This window comes from Misgurnus anguillicaudatus, chromosome 7, assembly GCF_027580225.2.
Source record: "Misgurnus anguillicaudatus chromosome 7, ASM2758022v2, whole genome shotgun sequence".
Taxonomy (NCBI): domain Eukaryota; kingdom Metazoa; phylum Chordata; class Actinopteri; order Cypriniformes; family Cobitidae; genus Misgurnus; species Misgurnus anguillicaudatus.
Window position 1 is genome coordinate 13,529,902 of NC_073343.2, and position 11,650 is coordinate 13,541,551.

Consider the following 11,650-nt stretch of genomic DNA (forward strand, 5'->3'; position numbering starts at 1 on the left):
CCACCGGCAGGACCCGCTTAATATCCGCTTAATCTCTGCTTAACCTCCGCTTAATCTCCGCTTAAGCTCCTTATCCGTTTATATGTGTGTATATACATGTATATCTCCCAAGGGTTTTTCCCTCCTAGGACTTTTATTTTTATTTCCTCGGCTAAACAACCCGGGGTTTTTGTTTTTTTTCTCCTAGGGTTTTTTTTTACCCCGGGGAGGTAGCCTGCTTTGGCTTAACTTAGCTTCTTCTTCTAGACGTTACATTAGTAATATGCTCGCTCATAATGTCGCGTCATAGCCGCAGCAAATTTGACTGCTTATGCTATTGTGTATTATGTTATGCTTTCTGTCGTTTTTCTGTGCTTTTACTGCTTCTATTAATGTAAAGCTGCTTTGAAACAATTGAGTATTGAGAAAAGCGCTATATAAATAAAATTGAATTGAATTAAAATGGTTAAAAAGAAATTATACAGCAATCTTTATGGAATGAAATATACGTAAATGTTTTACGTTTTTTAGCTGTCAAAACGTAATAATGCTACGTTTAAATGTTGTAAATACGTCTATATTGTACGTTTTAGCATCTTTTAAACGTACAAAAAATAGGTTTTTGGTTGTTTAAAGTTACGTGTAAATACTACGTATTAACAGTGAGACCAGGCTGTACATACATACATACATACACATTCATACATACAGTGAGAAAAATAAGTATTTAAACACCCTGCTATTTTGCAAGTTCTCCCACTTAAAAAATCATCCTCTGGATCATCCAAAAAGTCATTGGCAAACTTAAGATGGGCTTGGACATGTGCTGGTTTAAGCAGGGGAACCTTCCGTGCATGATTTCAAACAATGACGTCTTAGTGTATTACCAACAGTACCCTTGGAAACGGTGGTCCCAGCTCTTTTCAGGTCACTGACCAGCTTCACCCGTGTAGTTCTGGGCTGATTTCCCACCTTTCTTAGAATCATTGAGACCCCACAAGGTGAGATCTTGCATGGAGCCCCAGTCCGAGTGAGATTGACAGCCATGTTTAGCTTCTTCCATTTCCTAATGATTGCTACAACAGTGGACCTTTTTTCACCAAGCTGCTTGGCAATTTCCCCATAACCCTTTCCAGCCTTGTGGAGGTGTACACTTTTGTCTCTAGTGTCTTTGGACAGCTCTTTGGTCTTGTATGTGGTGGACAGGGGCCGATTGCCCCAGCTGTGCGTAAGTTACAATGTAGCTTAGTTACGACGTAAATGGGCACTAAGTTACAACTTACGCACTACTAAATGTTTTTGCGTTGCACCATTAAACTTAGTTTAAACATAACAATACGTTGTAACTAGAGGTCTACACGGGTCCAAAAATTGCTACCCGAACCCGATCAGACCCGTAAATGTGCCACACTGAACCGACCCGGACCCGTCTGTTGTTTTGAAAGCTGGACCCGGATCCGACACGGACCCGTCTATTATTTAATATCTGGACCCGAACCCGTCCGGGAAGACACAGACCCGACCGGCAAATATTCTTTAGCTAAATGTTATTAATAAGTCAATAAACAGGTAGCGAAAATTTAAACTTTTTCTTACCCATAGAAGTTAGTCTTCTCCCTCCTTCTACCTGACTGTGTGATGCACAATCCTTGTTTACAAGAAAATTCAATCCATGTTATTCCTCTCTTGACGATTGAAATGTTAATGCTTATTCCAGCTTTAAAAGTCCACTTTACAGTCATGGTGATTAATAATGCAGTTTTACAAATGTTGGGTATCGTGTCAACTTGCTTAATAATGTTTGCCCATTTGGATTATAATAACGATTGCTCGTTCAGTGCCATGGCTGCTTTCGTTAGCTTTACATCTTTGCTGTCATCTCTATGCTCTTTGAGCAGAGTCGCGAAAACTTTAGATATAACAGCAAGACGGTCAATTTATAATATTATTATAAAAATTAGAGAAGTCAGTGCAAAATGCGCGGTACGGCGGAATAGGTCCCGCCTTCTAAATAAAAGAGCCTGTTGTCAAAGGTAAAGTCATTGCGTCTCACTGCAGAAGCTCCTGACTGGTAGCCAGAGAAACATTAAAAGAGCACATGCGCGTTAGCTGTCTGGTTGGAGCAACCAAATATAAACTTTTTAACGCAATTTAAGCGTCATAGAAAAAATTATGCGACAGTTCATCTAAGTTTTTGTTGCTGTTTTTGAAATATTTTATTTAAATGTGAGTGTGTGTTCTCCGAGTCCGATCGACCTCGGTTATTACCCACAATGTTAAACAGACCCAGAACCCAAAGTAATAGATTGAGACCCGACCCGGCTGATCATTTAAAATATAGACCCGAACCCGTACGGGTCCCGGGTCTTCCGTGTAGACCTCTAGTTATAACTAAATATTTACGGAAGCCTCTGTCCATGAATAACGATTGGAATAAGATCCCAGCAAACACAAAACTTTTTTACAACGTTTCACAACGTTGTATTTTGGTTTTAATTAGGTATTGTTGCAGCACAACTTTTTAAAAACTTTTTAAAAACGACACTCTAAATTAGAAAAACAATGTAACCAAAAAAGGACGTTTTTAATACGTTGTAAAAGCACCTAATTAGTACGTTTTTTTTTAGGTAGTAAAAAAACGTAAATATCACGTCTGTTTACTACGAAAACAAAACCAGACCAAAATAAACCATTTTTGAGACGTTTTATTTAGGTGTTAAAATTACGTAATTATAACGTTGGAATAAAACGTAAATATCACGTCCGTTTACTATGAAAATAAAACCAGACCAACATAAACCATTTTTGAGACGTTTTATTTAGGTGTTAAAGTAACGTAATTATAACGTTGGAATAAAACGTAAATATCACGTCCTTTTACTATGAAAATAAAACCAGACCAAAATAAACAATTTTTGAGACGTTTTATTTAGGTGTTAAAATAATGTAATTATAACGTTGGAATAAAACGTAAATATCACGTCCGTTTACTACGAAAATAAAACCAGACCAAAATAAACCATTTGTGAGACGTTTTATTTAGGTGTCAAAATAACGTAATCATAACGTTGGAATAAAACGTAAATATCACGTCCGTTTACTACGAAATTAAACCAGACCAAAAAAAACAATTTTTGAGACGTTTTATTTAGGTGTTAAAGTAACGTAATTATAATGTTGGAATAAAACGTAAATATCACGTCCGTTTACTATGAAAATAAAACCAGACCAAAATAAACCATTTGTGAGACGTTTTATTTAGGTGTCAAAATAACGTAATCATAACGTTGGAATAAAACGTAATTATAACGTCTGTTTTTTTAGGCATGACTGTGTTGGTAATTGGGCATTTTGCTGGTGGGCCGACGCATGTTGGTGGCCGATACGGCATTGATTTTTTGCCATGGACTGCTCCATCATGCAGGGCCAGCGGCTTGTCTTCTGTTGATCACGCGCCACAGAGACGCAAGTAGCCTAGCTGCTCCGCTTAAATGACCCTCGACTCCCTCTCTCTCAAAATGGGCAGACCAAAGCGCAAAGGTGACGCTCAAACTCGGTCCCCACTCGCAGCTTTTAGATATAACATACCTCTCTTCTGTTATTTTAATGCCGAGGGCGCATTATGCGATAAAGCAACTTCAATACGCGAGCGCATGCATACCCTGCTAAAAATACAGCAAGACCAGCATATTTGGTGTTTTGGTGCTGATATGCTGGTGTCCACCAGCTAAACCAGCACCAAACCAACATGGGAATGATGCTGTTCTATGCTGATTTTTCAGGAATTTCCTTCACTCTCAAACAAATCTCGATGAGCAGCAACAGTAGTTTACTCATATGAACTGGCTCAGCTTAGATTTTGCGTGTGCATGCGTATATTTAGTCCTTACAAAGTGCAGATATATTTTTATTTAGCTAAACTGACAGAAGTGCAAACATTACAGAGAACCCCATGGGTGGGATTTAAACACAAATAATTAAATACTATTCTATCTACATGTTAGATGTGATTGTGAATGTTGTTTCTGTTTATATCCACATACTGTAGCGATCCATGTCTCCCTCATAAGCATTCTTCTATTATGGGTTAGGGCATATGAAAAGTATTTTTGAAATAGCCACACACACATAAAAAAATCATAATTGTCAATTATGTGATATTGTATTTACAGTTCATTTTGATTAATGAAATTTACATTGTTTTCTTTCATTATCTTGTAAACTTATGGTTTAGTTGTAACACTATGTTATACTTTAACTTTTCTTTGTAAAGAAAAGTTTTCAAGTTGGGCATGTTGTAGGATTTTGGAATAGAACAAAATTGTACTATATTTTAGATAAAAAGATAATATAAAGTTCGATTTGGTGACACACCCAACTCAGAAATGGAAAAACAACATGTGCATATGGCTCCATAACACGTTGAGCAGTAAAGGAATAGTTCACCCAAAAATAAAAATGCTGTCATCATTTACTCCCTCTCATGTTGCTACAACCTGGTATAAATGTATTTGTTCTGATGAACATAAGATATTTTGAGGAATGTTTGTAATTTAATTGTTAAGCCCCATTCACTTCCATAGTAGGACAAAAGAATAAGTGAATGTGGCTCCTGAACGGTTAAATTACGAACATTCCTCAAAATTCCAGCGTGTTCATTAGAGCAAATAAATTTATACAGGTTTAGAACCTTAGGGTTAGAAAATAGTAGCGTAATAGTTAAAAAAAAGTTAAATAAAAGATTAAATAGAAAAAGATTAAATTGTCCTATATGACATAGAACAACCAAAAGTTTTAAATTCACGATTTAATAATAATTTAATGCGATTAAAAATGTTTATGTAGTTTTCTAAGATGTTTATTTATGTAAATGCTGTGTGTGTATGCTGCGGGTGCTGAACGTTACTGTCCCTTTAAATCCGTTGGAGTGACGTGAGTTACCATGGAAACGAGGCTACTAGGAACAACAGAAAGCGACAAAGCTCTGTGTCTCTTATGGTTTTCTTCACTTTTTCAGGTAAGTTTTGTCTCTCAAATTACAAAAATAATACACACAACTGTGGTTGACACCTACTTGATACGCTTTTGTTCAATATTTACCTCGCTGAAATGGCTTGTGTCTTCGAGAAAAGTCCGTTAGCATATCCGTTAGCATGGTGCTAGCGCTATAGTTTTAGCGCTTGTTTATGAAAGTTTGGGCGATTGAGAACATATAAATGTGTCATTGGGAGGTTTTAAAAGCGTTGTAAAGGGTGTCAATGCATTATTGGAAGTATGTTAATTTGTTTTCCTAAAATATGCGATTTACTCACAGTCTATGGATGTACTGTTACGTTAGGCAGTAGCAACTTCTAGGACGTCAAAATTAGCTGAAAGTATGTTTTATCGTAAACCAATATAGATAAAAAGTTGTTCTCTGATTTCAGAAGTGACAAAATAACCCCATAATAGAAAATAAGCTCAAGATTTCTGCATTTGTCGAATGGAGCTGCAGTGCTGACAGAGAGATGTTGTAAACTCAGGTGAGTTGAAAAAGCTCATTTAATCACATATGCACTTCACAACGTAATCTTGTATCTTGTTATTTCCTTTAAAAAATTATTACAGTTATTTAAAGAAGGTTTTGACAAACGTGAGTGACACTGTGCAATATATAATGAATAAATAAACCTAAAAACATAAAATTCAGCTATTTTGTATTCTATTTTTTGTATACCATCCTTTTTAACGTTTCAACTCTACTCTTGTTTCCTTTTGTACTGCATCCTAAATATTGTTTGCTCTGTGACAAGTTGCATGTTATGTTTGTAGATTTGTCTATGCTGATGGCCATGCAGCAGAGTTCAAGCAAACCTGTCAGAAAACATCTCTAAGGGGCTATGTGGGTTGATGAACCATATGGCTAGTAAGTAAGACCTCAAACTTAAACTCTACTGTTCAAAAGGCTGTGATTTATTTATTTGACAAAAATACAGTGAAAACAGAAATTTTGTGAAATTATCACAAAGTAGATGATCTGTTTTCTTTGAAAATATGCAATTAAGTGTAATTTCTGTGATGCAAAACAAAATCTTTACTCTCACTTCTAACAAACAGAAGTGCAACTTACCATTTTAAGGTAACACTAAACAATTTGTTAACACAACAATAAACTTTGATAATAATTGAAAATATTTCTTGAGCAGCAAATCAGCGTATTAGAATGAAGTCTGATAGATTATGTGACACTGAAGACTGGAGTAATGATGCTGAAAATTCAACATTAATCACAGTAATAATGCTGCCTTCACGTGCTATGGGAAAGATGATATTTTCCATTTGTGAACTGGTATTCACCAGCGTGTTGTGTTCAAGTGCATTTTCCATTTGTGAACTAGAATTTACCATTGCTTTTGTTGTCATTCAACCATTCACGACGTTGCTGCTGCTCTCCGCCATTTTGAAAAGGTCAAAGGTAATCTCATCTCGGCAACTCGGGCATCAAAATATTTTACGAGTTGCCCAGTGGAAAATACCACATGAGGGGTGTTCATGTGCATTTTCCAAGTGGGATTTTGCTATTTACCATAATTACGATAGCACGTGAAGGCAGCATTAATTACAACTTACAATATGTTCATATAATAAAAGACGTAAAAAAATTGAACCTAAACCTTTGAATGGCATTGTAAATTATAGTTATGATGGCTTGTTCCTCCAACTTAATGATACTATTGCATATGTAGTTTGTTCCATAGAGACTGTCTCGGTTCCCCAAATAATGAGAACAAATTTACTAAGGAATCCAGAAAAAATCTGATTGTGATTTGAACCAGATAATTGCTTAATAAGGTCACAAAATTCTTGGTAGTACCCAGGAGTCAAAGTCCACCAAAGGAGGCAGAGCTTTTTCACATTTTACTCCCAAACTCTTCCAGTGTAAATCTAGAAAAAGTCCTACCTTTTTAGCCAAGCATTCACATAACACATTTTATAACCTTGTTCTTAAGTTATGAAAAGTATTAAACAAGTGCACATGATCATCTTTTGCTTGAAATAATATGAACAGCAGCTATGGTAATCCTTTTGCTTTCCTGTTTCTATCAGGATACCCATACAAGTTACAGAAGCTCCAGTATGGATCCAGCCTCACTTGTAAAGACTTCAGATGACGCCTACACTCTCAGAGACTTCAGATGATGGCAACTAGATGGACATACAAGACTGCCAAACATTATATATATATATATTGCACTCACTGCCTCAAAGCATAAGTTTGCAGATTTTCAACCCACGTTATATTTTTACAATAAATTGGGGTATTTGAATGGACAATGTTAACGCTTTAACTTAAATTCCCAATTAGTTCTTGACAATACTCTGCCAGATGACAGATTACATATATTACAGACATTGTAACAATACAAAGTGGGTTGGAAATCTGTAAACTTCCTCTATAATCATAATTGTCTGTTTAACTGAGCATGACTTAATACAAGGCATGTGTTATCTTAGAGCTATATTATTGCTGTATTAACATCACTTCGTTACTTAATGAGATTTATGCTTATCCCTAGTTTCACAGACAAGGCTTAAGCCCATAGTCCTTGACTATAGTCCTAGATGTTTGAGCTGTCTCAATTGAAAAGAACTTTCAATGTGAGATTTTAAAATAAGCCAGTGCCAGTGATTTGTCTTAAGATAGACACCAGTAACACATTTTTTATAAGGCATGTTTATTAAAGATGCTTAAACATCTTATTTTAACTAAGGCATAGTCTAGCTTTAGCTAAGCCGTGTCTGTGAAACCAGGCCTTTATTCTTAATGCATTAAGATATGTAAGTTGAATGAAAAGCTAAAAATCTGTTTACACTTTATTGGTAAAACATACCAAGCAGATTAGCCCAGAAAATAAACCAAATGCGTTAAATTACAGTTTGCTTGACCATTGTATGAATTTAATAATTATTAAAATCCTTATACTTTTTTCACAAATTAATATATCATTATTGAGAACTGAGATTTGGAATTTTGTTTAGTTTTGTTTTGAGTAAACTTTTCCAGTGTTTGTATACTATTAGTTTAACTTGATATGTCTGTTATGAAGTCTTTGACTAACGTTTTTTTACATTATTTCATTGTTCATAATGTTTACAATTATATGTTGTGTCAGTTAGACGTTTTGTCATATTAGGTTGCATTAAATTAAATCCTTGTAGTTCTTAGCATAAGATATTTTCTCCAGTGATTTGTCAGTGTAGCTAACGGGTCCTCAGAAGAATTGTGTTAAACATGAGTTCAAAGCCTACTGGAAATCTACATTTTTCACTAAAATAATGGAAGACAGATTTTGCGGAACCTACAGTTCAAGTCTACCTCCAGAAGGATTGAGAGCTCACAGGTTTGATGATTAACGCGTTCTTTCTGTTAACGCCCAACGCGTTTCGGCACGTGCAACATGAGAGGTATTAATAACGTTTTTTTCACGTTGTGAAAAGGTTGTGATAACGCCATTCTCCGACGCATTCAACACGACCAAATGTCGGGTCTTCTGAACGCCACAAATAAGCACCTTCACAACGTTGCAAAAATGCCCAGATTACGTTATCAAAACGTTTTTGCAACGTTGTGAAAACACGTATTTATAACGTTTAAAAAACCCGACATTTGGTCGTATTAAGTACGTCGGAAAATAACGTTATCAAAACTTTTTCACAACGTAAAAAAAACGTTTTTATAACGTTTTTGTGTTTGCTGGGATGTCAGCCAGATAATATTACATTGATGAGCTCGTATAAATTAAGAAGAGCTGCAAATTCGTCAACAAGTTTTCAAGAACTGTTTAATTTTCTGTGTATCCATTAATTAAAATAAAATTAAAAATTTCTTCCTGTTTATTTTATCCTCCATGTGTGGGATAGATATTTTCAAATAAAAGTGTAATGTTTTGAGTTCGATAACATTTGCTTTTACGTCTTTTTTAACTTTCAGTTTAGGCTAGACAAGATGAGTTTGAAATTACGTACTGTTCAGCCTATTTCCTGTTTACCCATTATAAGGCTTGGGATTGGGTTAAGAAAAATAGACGTCATTCTATGCGACAACCCATTACTTTACGGAGAGCTTACGACCTACTAGCTACATTCTGCCTTAAGAACAAATGGTGCAACCGAATTAAGTAAAGAGTTAGTTATAAACTAGCTAGTAGTACTAAGCCTCTAGTTTGGACTTTACGTCCCAGTTTAAGTAAGAACTTACGAACGACTATAGTGCAACCCTACCCAGGTGTCTTTATGCAGCTAACAACCTCAAACAGGTGCATCTAATTTAGGATAATAAATGGAGTGTTGGTGGACATTTTAAAGTTAGACTAACAGGTCTTTGAGGGTCAGAATTCTAGCTGATAAACAGGTGTTCAAATACTTATTTGCTGTATCATACAAATAAATAGTTACAAAATCATACATTGTGATTTCTGTTTTTTTTTAGATTATGTCTAAAAAATAAGATTATGCAAATAGATTATGCACCTACGATGACAATTTCAGACCTCCCCATGATTTCTAAGTGGGAGAACTTGCAAAATAGCAGGGTGTTCAAATACTTATTTCCTCACTGTATATATATATATATATATATATATATAGAGAGAGAGAGAGAGAGAGAGAGAGAGAGAGAGAGAGAGAGAGAGAGGTGTGTGTGTGTATATATGCATGCATGTATGTATGTAGCCATTCTGTACACTGAGTTTTAGTAGCCTATATATTGATTTAACATAAATACCTTGTCCATGTGCACTGCAGAAAATGAATGCCTTAGTAATGTGTCTAAGTTTAAGAATGTTCAAAAACAAGACACAATTACCTTGTTAGCAAGTGGCTTAAGATATTAAGTCTTGTTTATTGAAATAAGTGCAGTAAGAAAAATAAACTTAATTCAATAAACTTAAGTTGAAATTGAAATTAAGTTTATTTTTCTTACTGCAGTGGCAGATATTTTGACTTGTGTTAAGTTAAAAAAAAACTCTTGATTTACATCATTCATTTCAATAAACAAGACTTAATATTTTAATCCACTTGCTTACCAAGTAATGTGTATATCAATTTAAGAATTTTAAGATATTTTTTATTAGAAAACAAGACAAAAATACAAAGTAAGACATTGGAATTTCATATGGAATTCCATGGTTATAATTATTCATAAGTATGCAGGGTCATAAGTACATCTCTGACATTTTATAACAAACCAAACAGTTTGAAAATCGGTAAAAATTGAGGAAGTTATGGTTATTTAAAAAGTACAGGCACCATTAAAACACAGTGTTATGAGTGAGCGAGCTGACTGTGACAAGATGGCCACCAGCTGCGAACGTCGACCTCTATTAGCCAGCAGCGCGGGCGAGACATCTAGCCTTTATTGTGTATATCTATGGATAAAAGTACAGTGTGAGTGGGTGCGTCTGGGGGAGTAGGGACTAGAGAGGGGGGACAATCGCGCTGCGGCATGGTTTGGTTTGGATAATATGAGTGCGCACATGACAGTATCTTTTGCAAGCAACCCTGGACAGACCTTACACATTGCGTTATTACTCACCGTTTCCACGTGTAGATCCAGAAAGATGTTTTCAACCATGATGAAGTAAATTTCTAACCATTATGAAGTAAAAAATTGTTTTCTTATAACGCGTTGTTTTTCTCGTTTCATGTGTTACAATACTGATCAACCTACAAGTTATTTAGTGATCTACACGTTCTGAAGGTTGCATTCTCAGAGTTTTTCAAAATAAAAGTAAATCGGGTTTAAATGGCAGGATTTGCTGTCGGGAAGAAACACACACTTGTTACTTTTTTCCCACTGCTAATACGTTGTATATGTTGAAAATTGATACTATTCTAGTTTGATTTAATTTCACTTTCATAATGTAGAAAAAAAATATTTTCAACAATTTAAGTTTGTACTGACAGTTGCTTTTGAAACATTTGATAAAACTTAAAGGAACAGTATGTAGGATTGTGGCCAAAACTGGTATTGCAATAACAAAACTTGTGGCTAAAACTGGTACTGCAATCACACAACTGGTGGCTAATACACAAAATGACAACATAAACATCAGTTGAGGGCTGCAACTCCACTTTTTAAATGACAATATCCTGGCCATACCACTGTTGTCAGTGATATAAGTATTTGAAATTAAAATGATTTCTTAATGTCTAGTGACATATCAGGGCCATTTTATGATTAATTGATATACATTTCTTACATACTGTTCCTTTAATTTAAAATGTAATTTTATTATTTTTTACAAAGATAAATTACAAAAAAATTACATTGTAAAATTTCACCTGGTATTGATAGACATGTGAGTTACTGACCACAGCAAAAAATATATCTGTCTCAAATATTATTTTTTAAAATTAAGTTTTATGAAAAATTTAAAACTATATATTAATAATACATTATTAAAATAAACAAAATTTGCAAAATTACTGCATATTTCAAAGATATAAAACAATTTAGTACTGATTTTGCAAGATCTATTCAGAATCAGGTCTTTAAAAAAGCAGTTACTTTGTGTAAAATAACACTTTATGTATCAGTCCATTGACAGGGCAATAGTGTGTCTAGCACCTTAAAAATCGCAGCTAGTAGTCAAAATTTTATGGACACCGCTGTACCTCTCAGTGTTAAGTT

At 34.8% G+C, this 11,650-nt stretch overlaps 1 long non-coding RNA gene across 1 annotated transcript; it reads left to right on the forward strand.

Moving 5' to 3' along the window:
- Nucleotides 1–4,605: 4,605 nt before the first annotated feature.
- LOC141365273 (uncharacterized) lies at nt 4,606–8,190 on the forward strand. The gene is made up of 4 exons (XR_012370491.1): nt 4,606–4,996; nt 5,406–5,501; nt 5,791–5,884; nt 7,066–8,190. It is a non-coding gene; the product is annotated as an uncharacterized lncRNA (long non-coding RNA).
- Nucleotides 8,191–11,650: the final 3,460 nt, after the last annotated feature.